The following is a 15,412-nucleotide window of genomic DNA, read 5'->3' as shown; positions in this document are numbered from 1 at the left end:
TAGTTTCTTACAATCTAGTGCAGTGAATGGCCTCATATCTAGCACATAATAGGAAGTAAAACTATTGTGTGTGTGCATGTATATAGGTGTGTATGTGTATTTATATAGATATGTTCTTTTATTTTAAAGATGTAGGTGGTTATAATAATTTCCAAGGTTCCATTGTCTCTAGAATTCTATTAAATAAAATAGTAGTCTTCTCCCAGTACTTAACGTATTTTTATATAAGGAAAAATCTGTGAAAACTAAATAGCCATTTCTATAAGAAAGAAAATATCCTCAAGAATTTATAGACTAAAATGAACTAGTCTCACATTTAACAATGTAATATTTAAATTCTTCTGAAAGGTTAGACTACATAGCTATAGTCTTTATTTTTGTAAAAACAATTTAACTGATTTAACAATGGAAAGTAATTTAGAATGGAAGACAGATATCATACAAATACTGGTTTAATTTATCATCTCAATAGGTTATAGTCTTACACATTTGGATCAACAAATTCACTTATTAGGTAAGCTTCTTGTCTGACTAAAATACAGATATTCTCAGATTTTAATGGTTTGCAATCCAATATGTGACTGTAATTGGGCCCTGGAAAGTTGGAATTAATTTTTCATGGACTCAATACTCAGTTACGGCTATGGTCCAGGCAAGTCCTCGTAGGTTGTTGTAATTCATACTCAACCTACCGGTGTGTACTAGAACCAGACAGTATTCCCCACCGTGCCTTCTGTAGTGTATGCTTGCTTCTCCTGGAAAATATACTCCCCATTTCTAACTGGAAACATCGCAAGAAATTTTAACCCCACTAAGCAAGACAAACTCCTTCCATTCATGCCCTTGTTCACTTATGAGTAAGGGCATTCCCCTCTTTGGGATCGGCACAGTAGTTTGGGAAATGAAAGCCTGGCGGGGTTCTGAAATCTGTGGCTGGATGTCCCAGATCCAGGAGGAGGAAAAGTTTTACTTTGTGGTCACCAAGATGGTAGAACTGACCCACAAGGAACATGGACTGGAGAGGATGTGAGAAACCTAGAGAATGACTATATTTCAGGGTCTCTAAATCTTTTTTTTTTCAGTAAGGCACTCAGGTATACACTGTCAAAGGAATTTCTAAAGACATGATCTCTCTCCCTGACTCCTGCCTGAGACACCTTATTAATTTTAACTCCTGAATAACTCTCAAATCTGTATCTTCCTTTCTATTTTCACTGAATCCATCTGAATGATCAGAGTATCTTGCATGGCACAATTTAATACCTGGGTTTCTTAAACTGGCATCCACAGTGAGAGTGTGATAGAAGATAAATGAGCATTGTGCTTTGACCTTTCCTCAGCACACAGTGCTGATGCTGATGGTGATGGTATGACTGGAAAGCTTGTGAGGAATTTTGTCAGTGGACTGGAAGCACCCGGATCCATGCACAGTAAGACCTTGCTGTTTTGGTTGAATCTTCTCATGTTTTCTGACTCGAGCCTGGGGAGGCTGCTGATACATGGTGAGAGCCACACAGGTATATATTCCCTTCCTCCCTGAATTACCTGCCAGAACTTCCCTTAATGTGCTGCCAAACAGCTCACAAATTAAGTAAACTCTACTTTGCAAATAAATATTAAACAGAATTTTCATTTTAAGGATGGGTTTTTGTTTTTCTTTTTTTTTTTTTTGGCTGTGCCACATGGCATGCGGGATCTTAGTTCCCTGACCAGAGATCAGACCCATGCCCCCTGCAGTGGAAGCACAGAGTCTTAACCACTGGTCCGTCAGGGAAGTCCCAAAGAAGGAATTTTTATGCTCCATCACCCAACTACCCTTTGCTGATGCTATATATGTTGTCAAATGTGGACTGGGTAGGTTTACAAGTAAACAGCACTGTGAAGTTGTTATATTTTCACAATCTGCTCATTTGTGTTTTATATGTTACTACCATTTATGTCATACACACATATCCGATGGCCTGATGTGATGATTTCTAAAGATGAGGTGTGAAATAGAAGAGGAGCTTGCTAACCCTACAGACAATTCTGAGAAGGTCAGTGATAAAGAACTACCTGCTTCTGTATCAATTCCCTGCACTCAATGCAACATGGGATACAAAAGAATTTTGTCTTTATAATGAAAGCCACTTGTCATCATTTTACACAGGGCATCCAAGCTGTTCTATTTACTGTGCATTGTACATGGAAACAACTTACAAACACAGCACTGAGTTCAGCAAACTTGAAGACCCTTAACTGCAAATCACAGCCATTTGACAGGTAATGGTGCTGATTATTTTAAACAGCTATTGGAATCTCAAATAGAGGAACACTTTGGTGGAAAAAAAGTCACATTGGTGAAAAGGCTCAGGAAGCAAGTTATTTAATAGCAGAATTTATTGACCAGAAAGGACAAAGTCAAACAGTTGGTGAAACCTTAATAACTCAGTATGAAGAATTACAGTAAGTGCAGAGTGGGATTCCAGGATAAGATGCAGTGGGAGAATCGGGAAGGAGACTTCTCCCAAATGTTAAAATGGTACCTCCGCTTAACACATTGATGGCGCGGCATGTGATGCTGAGGAGGACTTCTACAAGAGACTAGAGAAACAGCCTGTCCAACAGGTTACTAGTCAACAGATCTCACTAACAAATGTAAACGGTGGTAAAATTCAAGAACATGGTTTCTGCTGTAACAGGTACTTTAAATAAGCAAAGACCAATACGTACTTAAAGGTTTGTACTCCTATCATGAAATAAAAGACGTTAGAGAAACTGTGCTGGCGACTATACAGATGGTGCCCAATTGTTGACCTCATGGGAGGTTTGACTCTTGTTTACAAAAGAAAATCCTCATGTTGTCACAACACATGGTTCTCTTACAGGAAGGGACTATTGTGAAAGCTTGGGAGAAATGCTACAAAAAGATTAACTGTATAAAATAAAGACAAACTTAAGAATGTTTAAAGACTCTGTGGACATCTAGATGAAGACGATTGTGAAGGGCAGAGAAGAGCTGCAGAAATGAGTGTCTGCAGTGACCCCCATCGCATGAGCCCAGCATTCCACCCTGTCCATACACCACACCGAAAATCCACCACCTGGACCCCATCAGTCTCCACCTCTTTGCTCAGTTTTACCGACTTATTTACTTGTTTGTTTGCTTCACAAGGCACCTGTCACCACCGGAAATCATGTTACCTCTTTGCCTCTCGTTTCATGTAGAAGTAAGTCCCATGAGGGGCCAAACATGCTCTGTCCTTGGCCCTAGACCGGTCACACACAGACACCCTATGAACACTCATTCTAGATGAGTAAGTAAACCAAATCATCAGGCACATGCAGCCTGCATTAGATGCTTCAGTCTCCACTTCTTTTGTGAAAACTGGAGTATGGCATCTCACGTGACTCCTTCAGATCACACAGGAGGGTGTGTTTCTCAAAGGTCTCCGGCTGCCTATCTGTCAGGATAAAACTCATCTAACTTTAATCACCATTCTCATCATGTTTTCAGAGCTGATGCTGCCTGGGGTAAGTGGTTAAAAACCTAGACTTGGGCTTCCCTGGTGGCGCAGTGGTTGAGAGTCCGCCTGCCGATGCAGGGGACACGGGTTCGTGCCCCGGTCCGGGAAGATCCCACATGCCGCGGAGCGGCTGGGCCCGTGAGCCATGGCCGCTGAGCCTACGCGGCCGGAGCCTGTGCTCCGCAACGGGAGAGGCCACAACAGTGAGAGGCCCGTGTACCGCAAAAAAAAAAAAAGTGGATTTAACCTCTCTGTGATTCAGTTTTCTTATCTTTGAAAAGGAAATAATAATAGAGCCTGTGGCACATGTTTTAAGAATTTAGTAAAATAATGAACACAGTTTCTTCCAGTTTCTAGAACAAGTTAATTTCTCGGTAAATATTAGCTAATATCTTCCGGCACATTTTTTCTGTATTGTAGCATCCCCTACCCGCTCCCATCCTTGAGATATTTGGAAATTCCAATAAATGAATAAATTATGAAAGCCAATACACATTGGCTGTTAGTCTTTGGGTAGATGTGGTGGGTAAATGCTTCAGGATGCCGTGAATGAAAGAAGCTAATCTACCCTGTGGGAACTCGGGGGAACAAAAAGATTTTACTGAATATATGCTTTTTATTATAACCAAGTCTGTTAATATCCTTTACTTGTCTAATCATTACTACTATATTGGGAGAGCTGTTTTCAGACTTTTTTAAGTAAAGATATAGAAGTTTTTCTTGATGACACATTATGCTCCTCATAGCTCAGGACTGATAATAAACCACAGGATGGTATTTTATTATGTGTGATACAGACATGACTGGTAAGACGCACTCAGGGCCGTGTGTCACAGCACTTCTATGCTGAAGTCAGTGACCGGCACAGACAGGACATTCTCTGTAATACGAGTACATTGACGGTGGCCTAGGCCTCCTGGTCATCCCACTCTGCAAATTCCAGACTTGAGATACTGAAGAGTGAGGCTCATCCTTGTTGGACCTGAGGACAGGTTTCCCAAATCCCACAGAGGCAGTGACATGACAAGTCTCAAATGGAAAAGATTTATGGCACATGTTTGGACAAAACAGAGATTTCACTGACTTGCGTTCTGAATTACTGAATGACATGGCAAAAATCTTAGAGCAATGAGTGACAAAGAGCTTCTCTACATGGAGGAACTGAATCCTTCCTAACCTCTAAGAGACAGAGATGTGATTTCCTGTGGCAGGGGAGGGCTATCTGTGGGGAAAACTGTGCTATGATTTGGAAGGAAAGACGGAGGGAATTACTGGAAACTTAAAAAAGACAGTGACACAGGAAGTTTGAAAAATGACTGAATTATCTATTGTCAATATGGCATAATTTTTTAAAAAAATCAGATCAGCTTACACAACCTGAGTCAGATCACAGCAGAGTAGAGGGAGATGCTTCAGAGCAGGTGGAGGAGAACAGGAAGGGTGCTGCTGAATTGGGATACAGTGTGTGGCTGGGGGCCCAGAAGCAAGTGACAGAACTAGGGAGATGCTTCAAGGCAGAGCTACATGGAGGTTTTCATTCTGTTCTCGAGATGTGACCAGGGTGTACCTGGTGTGATCTACAGCCCAATGTTGCCTGAGGATTCAGCCAATTCTCCCAAAGGGCCCATCTCTGTTGACGGCTGGTGGGGGCAGGGGGAGCTCTGGTGAGGCTGGAAGGCAGAGGCCAGTGCCTCAGATTTAAGTTGTATACCTGACCTCCACCTGGAAAATTCCACATCTGAAGGGACTTACTAAAAGCCTGCTTCACTGAAGACTGTACATAATTGTAGCTCATTTACTTTAATCCTACATCAAGACAAACTTGTTTTACATATACATTAAAAAAGTATATATGTATATATACATTTGCTTCTGGAAAATTTTAATTCAAATGTGAGGGGTTTTTTCAAATATGTGCCAATCATAATTTAAATTTTCGCTTTATTTTCCATTCATTTAATTATCTATATACACATGCCAGCCATTTTTCTATGAAATAGGTAATAGTTGAGCATTTTAATCATACTGTATCTGTATAGGACTCTGCAAGTCAGTCAAATGTGACACTAAAACTGTTTCTATAAAGCAAATATTTGAATGGATCATGTTCTCCCAATGTTAAATGGGAGAATATTAAAACTGGTGATTTTAATCCAGACTAAGGACAAAGCATGTAAGATGTGAATGTAGCTAACAAAGTTATGCTCTAGATATTTCAAAATCTGTATTATTCCAAATATACATTGTACATAAGACTATTTACAATACCCACCAGACACTGGAATGATTCAGAATCATAAGTGTCCTAAATGGATTTTATAAACATGAAATATTTAATTACGAGCTCTTATTCATCATGTTAGAATTTAGAAGGGATCCTGTGAGATGATATAATTGGTTCAGTCCTCTAGTAAAACGTGTCAAATAAAATGTCTTTTTCTCAACAACAGCAAAACAAATGTTACAAACAGAAAAATTCAAAATCACTCCATTGACTTCAAGGAAGCCACAAAAACAGTGAAGCAGGTGCTGCATATGCCTGCTGTTAATAAAAATAATAATAATTCCATTTCTCCATTGTGAGCACCTTTAAAAGAAAGGTGTGATTTAGTCCACTTCTGCTACCTGGGAGGTTTATTCAGTTTCAAGTACAACTTCTCAGCATGTGACGACAGAGAGACGACCAGAGGGTATAATGGGTGTGGCTCCCTCCCTCCGCACCCCCATCACCCGCCAGGGGCCCACTCTGCAGTGTAGACAGCCCTCAGCGTGCTTCACGCTGCAGTGCAAACCCGTGAAAGCAATTCCCAGGTCAAAACACAGTTTCAAAAACACACATCAAAGCACCACTTGGAGGATTGTGAGATGGCAGAACACAGTATCCAGACCTCTGGAATATTCTCTTTTTAAGTCTGAATATTGGTGGGAACCGCTGGCTAACAGGCATCATCAAAAATACAAAACCTAACAAAATAAAAACCTAACAAAACAAAAATACAAGCCTAATGAAAGCAACAAAATATGGGAAAGCCAACTGCTTGCAAAGTATTACCCACAACCAAGCTTAATCGCAACAAATGCACCTTTTGTGTTACATGCAACAGATGTTGCTAAGAGAATAACATTTTCTTTGTATGGAAACATATTAGTATATTATATTTGGCCATATTTAAGATCTAAATAACATGTAGATTTGTGGAACTGGTGGCTTGGAGATAACTATATCCCTAGGAATTATGGCACTATTTTCTCCACGTCCTTAGTGATAGAAAACAACATGCTCCTGGCCATTGTCGTGGCTACTTATTAACATCAAATGGTCCTCACTGTACGTCATCCACTACGCAAGAGACTGGAAATTCAAAGATGCTGTAGAAAGAGGCTTGCTTGCAAAAGATGAAAACTTATTTCATTCAAGTCAAGATTCCTAAGATGCACCACTATGCTTTGTGCCATTAAGAAATAAGCAAACAAAATTTTAAAACTCTTAAAAATAAGATACAAAGTTTAATTTTAGCTCTGAGCAAGTCATGAACTGGTCACACAAATCTATTACTGTTTGTGGAATTTTTTTCCTCTATTTTGGGAGATTTAACGATTTCTCCTGCCTTCAGTTGAAATGCTTCGAGTATGAAGGTAAGCTATTTCCAATTTAAGATATTGGGTTGGCCAAAACGTTCGCTTTTTTCCGTACGATGGCTCTAGTAGCGCTTAGTTCTCTTTAACTTCATTCAAAACAATTTTGTTAGACTGTATGTGACAGCTGTCATATCAGCATGCATTTAAAAAAAAACTTATCAAAATTGGTGAATTTTTATGTAGCCATTTTAATATTGAAGATGGAAGAAAAAAAGCAACAGTTTCAGCATATTATGCTTTATTATTTCAAGAAAGGTAAAAATGCAACTGAAACGCAAAAAAGATTTGTGCCATGTATGGAGAAGACGCTGTGACTGACTGAACGTGTGAAAAGTGGTTTGCGAAGTTCCATGCTGGAGATCTCATGCTGGATGATGCTCCATGGGCAGGTAGACCAGCTGAAGTTGATAGTGATCAAATCAAACAATCAACGTTATACCACGGAGGAGATAGCCGACATACTCAAAAGATCCAAATCAAGCTTTGAAGATCATTTGCACAAGCTTGGTTGTGTTAATCGCTTTGATGTTTGGGTTCTACATAAGTTAAGTGAAAAAAACCTTCTTCACTATATTTCCGCATGTGATTCTCTACTTAAACATAACCAAAACGTTCCATTTTTCAAACAAACTGTGACGGGCGATGAAAAGTGGATACTGTGCAATAACGTGGAATGGAAAAGATCGTGGGGCAAGTGAAATGAACCACCACCACCACACCAAAGGCCAGTCTTCATCCAAAGAAGGTGATGTTGTGTATATGGTGGGATTGGAAGGGAGTTCTATTATGAGCTCCTTCCGGAAAACCAAAGTATTAATTCCAACAAGTACTGCTCCCAATTAGACCAACAGAAATCAGGACTCGATGAAAAGCATCCGGAATTAGTCAACAGAAAATGCATAATCTTGCAACAGGATAACGCAAGACAGCGTGTTTCTGTGATGACCAGGCAAAAACTGTTCCGGCTTGGCTGGGAAGCTCTGATTCATCCCCTGTATTCACCAGACATTGCACCTTCAGATTTCCATTTATTTCGGTCTTTACAAAATTCTCTTAATGGAAAAACTTCCATTCCCTGGAAGACTGTAAAAGGCACCTGGAACAGTTCTTTGCTCAAAAAGATAAGAAGTTTTGGGAAGATGGGATTATGAAGTTTCCTGAAAGATGGCAGAAGGTAGTGGAACAAAAGGGTGAATACATTGTTCAATAAAGTTCTTGGTGAAAATGAAAAATGTGTCTTTTATTTTTACTTGAAAACCAAAGGAAATTTTTCGCCAACCTAATCGTAAAAAAAGAAAAAAAAAAATACACAGCCTCCTCCACTTTACTTGTGGACACTTTTCCCTTTGTCCTTTAATAGGGTGACATAAAAGCTTTTAGAGTGTGACCTCATTTTTTGCTAAATCAGGATGTGTGTACATTAAAAAACAGAAGACCATATATTAAAACAAAAATATACGTCTGGGTTACGTCCAGGTGGTAAGCATTATACAAAGTTTAACTTTATTTTATAAATATCTAATATCCTCAATATATGATTTCTCCATCCTGTTTCATTGTCATGAGATTCCTGGTCACCAGTTGAATATATTTTACTGAGTTGGGCTGTTGGCTGATTCTCTCCCTCTTCCTTCTGCTGTGGCATCTCCACAGAGAGCAGATCTTAGCTCTCTGTTCATCACTCTTTCCCAATTATCTACAAGAGTGTGTGGCTCACTATGGAGAACGGTATGGAGGTTCCTTAAAATACTAAAAATAGAACTACCATATGACCCAGAAATCCCACTACTGGGCATATACCCTGAGAAAACCATAATTCAAAAAGATACATATACCACAGTGTTCACTGAAGCACTATTTACAGTAGCCAGGTCATGGAAGCAACCTAAGTGTCCATCGACAGATGAACGGATAAAGAAGATGTGGCACATATATACAATGGAATATTACTCAGCCATAAAAGGAATGAAATTGAGTTATTTGCAATGAGGTGGATGGACCTAGAGTCTGTCATACAGAGAAGTACGTCAGAAAGAGAAAAATACCGTATGCTAACACATATATACGGAATCTAAAAAACAAACAAAAAAATGGTTCTGAAGAACCTAGGGCAGGACAGGAATAAAGACGCAGACGTAGAGAATGGACTTGAGGACACAGGGAGGGGGAAGGGTAAGCTGGGATGAAGTGAGAGAGTGGCACGGACATATATACACTACCAAATGTAAAACAGATAGCTAGTGGGAAACAGCCGCATAGCACAGGGAGATCAGCTCGGTGCTTTGTGACCACCTAGAGGGGTGGGATAGGGAGGGTGGGAGGGAGATGCAAGAGAGAGGGGATATGGGGATATATGTATACGTATAGCTGATTCACTCTGTTGTACAGAAGAAACTAACACAACATTGTAAAGCAATTATACTCCAATAAAGATATAAAAAAAAGAGTGTGTGGCTCAAAAATTTGCTGAATGAATAGGTTTTGTTTTGCTACTTGTAATAATTACTATTGTGTTAAATAAGAAGAGCACTGAAAAGAAGAAAGGAAATGTATATAAGTGCAAAGCGTGAGTAGGTGATACATATTAAAAGAAAAATAAAAGGTGACCACTTTTAAGATGTGTAAAGTTAACCAGGAACAGAAGAATTAACTCGGGAACCTCAGAGTCTCAAAGAAAATGGATATTCCTGTCTCCGTTTATCATAAAGCACACACACACACCACTTATAGAAAACAGAAGACAAACAGAACAATATAAAACCTTCTCCACCCTTCCTTCCTGAGGACCAAGAGTCATTCTTCTGGGCACATGGGGACATACAATTATTGCTACACACAAAGCCTGTGTCTACCTCTCCGCAGTCATTTTTCACCTCTGTACTGCAGTCTGCACACTACTGATGCTGTCTCCATCATGTGTGCGTGTGTGTACACATACACATGTGTGCACATGTGTGTATGTGAGTGTGCGTGTGTGTAATTCAGGTTTGGGCTTAAAATGCAAGCAAATCAAAAGCACACACCTTGTTTTCTATTGTCTTTTGAGGGCCAAGAAGAGATATAAAAATAAGTAAATTTGGGTAAAGAAGTCAAGAGTCAGAGCTGAGCCCAATGAAGAGAGTGCAGGTGTCCCTGTGACAGAGAAGAAAGGATATCGGGAAGGGCAAGTCCAGAGACCGGAGAAGGAAAGTCACATGACCCTAACTCAGTTCATGAAAGAGGCTGCAAATATTAAACAGTGATGATGGGGAGGACGTTGACAACAAGAGGGCTGGTACAGAGAGGGGAATATATTGGAGAGTTGACAAGGATGAAGTAATGAATCAATAACACAAGATGAAGGATGACGGCCCAGAAGAATACAAGGGAGCCCCTAACGTGCAGTGAAGGGAAGCTGGCAAGGAACCCAACTTTCCCAGCAGAGATTAGTGACATACAAGAAAAGTAAACAGACCCCATCGTGGCGTTTGGGCTGGAAGGGTGTCTGTGAGGGAAACACAAGGATGCTTAGTGCAGTGTTACAGCTGACAGTGGTGTCTAGTCTCTGCTTCTCCACCAATCTGTGACTCCCCTAATGGGAAAAGAAAGTCTACTGAACTATATCTATTCAAATTCCATTTCAAAACAGCTTAAAGTGTTGTAAATGAAAATGAATGCCTTTTCTGTATCTGCATGAATTTGTTACTTGAAATTATGTACAAAATCCGCTGAATAATAAAAGAAGTCAATGCTCCTTCCCCCAAAGGGACTCTGATAAACAGCTGTATTTTCTTAAAAGCACTGAACATAAAGCAAATTTTCTTATTTGTCTTTAGATGTCAAGTTATTCATTAAATCAAAGGTGCAATATAAATGTATAAATTGCTGTGACTGGTTACCCATCTCTTAAATATCTCTCAAATCCATTTTCTTCTCTCCAAGTCTGATGCCGTTGTGCTGATTTAGGTTCATATTGTCTCATAATTAAAATAAAGTCCTGAGGTTTCCTGCTTCCGATCTTGTGCCCTTCAAATCTGTCCATCTGACTGTGGGCAGAATGGTCTCTAAGACATAATGTGCATTATAATGTCCTTCCTTCCCTCCATGCAGTGCCCTACACTGACACCCTGGGCCCTTAGCATCACATTTAAACCCTTTACCTGCCATTCAGGGTTCCATTTATGTCTTTTTCAATCTAGCTTTATTATTATTAATAATAATAGTGAAGAGAAGGAAGGGATGGAGAAAGAGGGAGGAGCAAGGGGAGGAAGAGCAGGAAGGAGGCATTTGTCTTAGTATTTGGAAGACAACGTTTTAGGTGTTTTACACTGACTTTATCCTCTTCACAACCACCTTCGGAGGTGGGTGCTGTTAACACCATAAGGAAATACTGGGGCTCAAAGCCATTAGGCGTTAAATGGTTGTTTTTTGTATGCCACCTAGTCTGTGATATTTTGTTATAGCAGCCTGGATGAACTACATAAGACAACGTTCAAATGTCTTAAATCACTTCAATCCTGAGTTTAATACCAAAAGAATACTACTCTCTGAGGAGCTCAAATTAAAATTAGGTACTAAAATTATGCCAGCACAAAATGTATTTGAGAAAAAAATAAACACTCACACACACATATATCCATACATCAAAGGATTCCAAGGAAAGCTGTCTTCCATGTTTAATCCTTTCAATGAAAACCCCAGGGATAAATGTTGGTGAGCATTTGCTAATAATTCCCATAATCTGTGGTTCACTAACCACCTATTACTTTTAGGGAATTTGGTCACAGGACTCCTCAAGAGTTTTACCTGAGAAAATACATATTGTTGAATGTGTTTACAATAAAATATATTAATAAATATCTTATTACTTGTGTTCATTTTTACTGAATTTCTACTAGACTAGTTCGGCAAGAACAATTGTTTTAGAAACCTGCTTCTCCACTAAATTGAATCTTCTTGAGGAACTTTTTTGGGTTTTTTTCCAACTTTTTGCCTACATATCAGTTTCTCCCAATATATGCATATTAATATAATACACATTATATTAATACATATAATTCTAATATGCATTATATATGTGTTTTAATATAATATACATGAGGATAATTATATATGTACATAAATAAACGTATGTAAGTGAATAGACTTCTAGTATTCCTTTTAACTTGACATCCCTCAGTATTATAAATTGTAACATACGTTACTAAGAGACACAATGAACTTCCCACAATAATTACTTTCTATCAGCCATTTTATGTTAACACTTGGTATAAACTGACACAGGGAACTTGGTTATATAATGGTCAAAGCAGATCTAAGACCAGGAAAGAGTATAAATCATCATGAGAGGGTTAATCTTTCAAAAGAAGAGGAGTTTACTAACTAATCTCTCATTGACTCATCAATTTGGAAATTGATTTTAGATTTCTATTCGATCTTATTTCTTAAAGTTTACAAAGCATGTCAAACAACAAATTAAGGTGTACCAACAACTCTTCTTATCTAGAATTCTGTTAATGCTTCTAGCAGGAGTCACTGTCTGGAAACCTTTACATAACTGTTCTTTTTTCTTATGCTCAATATGTAATATACCTTCATCACCATGCGCTTTATCGGGAAACCCCCTTATGTGGACTGTCTCCCAAGGAATCAAATTAAGCCTAATTATACTTAATGGCAATGGCTGCTGCTTAATTTGGATGGTAATTCTGCTTAATTGAGATGCCTTCAGGTGACTAAATAGTGCTCTTGTAAGAAGATCAGTGTGTTAGTCTATCAACTGGAAGCCTTGGTTCTTCTCTGAACATTTCACCAAAATAAATAAAGGAAGGCAAAGAATTTTCTGAAGCAGTATAACACAAAATTCCTGAAATTTAACTTGTGAATTGTTACGTGTTCAGAGTCAATAAAATATATATGAAGTCTTTAGAAAAATTTATGTAAATGTACAAAAACATGAGAGAGAAAAGTGAACTTGTATAATAAGAAAAATGTAAAAACCCAAACTGCATAAATTCATTATTTCATTTGTCACTTTGCAGTTTGGCCAAGTTTAAAAATCAACTTCAAAACATCAAAGTACATATTTAATGACTTTTAACTAATTTTAGTCTACTGGTGTCGGGTAAAACAGGATTATAATGGGATTTGAAAAGCAAAAGATCAATCTGGTGATAACTGAAATCTCTTCCTTTGACCTTTTGCTTGTCTGCATGTGGTAGACATGACTGGTTATCCATAACCATATGGAACCATAACCATATGGTTATCCATAACCATATGGATAACCACTGGTTATCCATAACCATCTGGCTTCCAGACGGTTCTTTCCTCAGGCTGCCCATGATCTGGATTGTGGACATTTTACTCAATTGGACCAGAAGAGAAGCCTCTGGGAATTTCTAGACAATTCCTACCATTTCTAAGAAAGACATGCCACATTTCTTCATTGAACACTGAATGTGATGGTGTGGCAGCATCTTGTGACCTAAGGCGGATGTTATCACTGCTCTGGAGACCCGAGCAGAAAAGAAAGGCAAACACTTGAGCCCTCAGCAAAGTTACTGAGTTCCTGAATTAAACCTGGAATCTCCCTGGCTCTGCATGAAATAGTTTTTCCCTAAAACTTCTGGCTTTTAGTCAGCTCTTCTATTATCTACAGCCAAAAATATCCTATTGACGCACTGAATAACCTATTATTTCACTTCCTTGTGGTTCTCGTCAAAGTGATAATGGAATAGATAGCTACAAAAGAAATAACTCTTCTTTAGTGAGGAAGAAAGCTAAGGAAGAGGCTATCACAGTGCAGTGCAAAGAGCACGTGTGTTTTTATCCTGCAATAAGAGTAAGGAGCTGTGCAATCTTACCTTCCCTGGGTCTCAGCTTCCTCTCTGTCAGGTAAAGGGTTTAGACAATGGGAACTCTAAGCTTCCTTTATTTGCACAGAGATATCAATTATTTCAGTACATACAGTGTGGATGAAGAACGTCGCCTGCCGCATCAGTAAACAAAGGATGTTGTGGCCATCAAGCCACCAGCCTCTGCACCCTGAGAGGATTCAGGTTGGAGAAAAACAGGATACTGGCCCTAGACAGTTGAGGTGCTGTGTATCAAAGGAATGATTTCATTGACCCCAGACCCTTGCATCTTCCCACACATAGAAAAGCGCTAAATTCCTTAACTTGAGAGGTCTGGTTTTCTCTTATTAACAGTGATCTTTTGATGTTCGACTGCCTGTTTTTTCCCAAAACCTCCTTTATATCCTGGCTCCTCCTGTACCTCTTCAGAGCAGTCCCTGAGATCTATCTGAGAGGCTGTCTCCTGGGCTTATGTCTTCACTACATCTGCCGAATAAAACTAATCCTTAACTTTTAGGCTGTGTTTTCAGTTGACAATTGGAAAGAAACAGAAACACAGATATACAGGCACATCTTCCATATAGGAAAATATTTATGATTATCCCATATGTAATCTGGATTTAAATGAATTTTTAAAATACTGGAAGGGGGTTAAACAAATCCCCTGACGATTTAGTTTGGAGCCACTACTTTCCCTGTTGGAACACCAGGGTATCCCACTTCAACCATACAAGAGTTTAGTATTTTAAAACTCTACGTGGCACTTGTAGTTGCAAGATCACTACCATTCATGACAGTGGAGCCCAGTCCACCCTCCGGCTGGCTCTGAGAGAAAGATGATGCCACCATCAGGACTCTCTTTGGCTCTTTGTCTTCTCTGCATGATGTCACACACATCCCAGGTTTCAGCAGCTAAGGAAACACCTGGGAATTCCGAATTGACCTCTACCAGGGAGACCCACTTGGAGACACAGCAGGCACCTCACTCTCACTATGCCTAGAGCCAAACTCATCATCTCTTCCCATAAAACACTGGTTTCTGAGGCCCTTTCCCTGGTTCGAGGTAGGGAGAACTTCGAATCTATTGCTCCAATCTGGAATAATTAGGAGAGTAAAGAAGGGCATCATCATCAGTAACTATGCAAGGACAGCGGAGGCCCACCAGGACTCCCCAGGAAGCTAGACCCTGTGCCCATTCTGGTCAGGGCTTCACCACACGCCCCGAAGCCCTTCTTGACTCCGCCTCCCGCTTACAGCACCTGCACTTGAAGCCAGGTGGACACAGTGTTAAGCAAGAGAATCAAAACCACCTGCCCATGGCTCCTCACCCCCCCCCCCACTCCCCACCCTCCACACATCAGTCATCAAGTTTTGCTGAGTAGATATTAAAAGTTCTCATCACAAGAAAAATTATGTGTAACTATGTGAGGT

General features: G+C 39.5%; 1 protein-coding gene across 2 annotated transcripts in view; it reads right to left on the bottom strand.

The window, feature by feature from the left end:
* CSMD1 (CUB and Sushi multiple domains 1) overlaps nt 1-15,412 on the bottom strand; it is a 1,753,128-nt gene that overhangs the window by 454,901 nt on the left and 1,282,815 nt on the right. The gene's annotated exons all lie outside the window — the stretch shown is intronic.

Source organism: Globicephala melas, chromosome 21 (assembly GCF_963455315.2).
Source record: "Globicephala melas chromosome 21, mGloMel1.2, whole genome shotgun sequence".
Lineage (NCBI taxonomy): Eukaryota > Metazoa > Chordata > Mammalia > Artiodactyla > Delphinidae > Globicephala > Globicephala melas.
The sequence above is the reverse complement of the archived record's forward strand: the minus strand, read 5'-3'. Positions and strand labels throughout refer to the sequence as shown.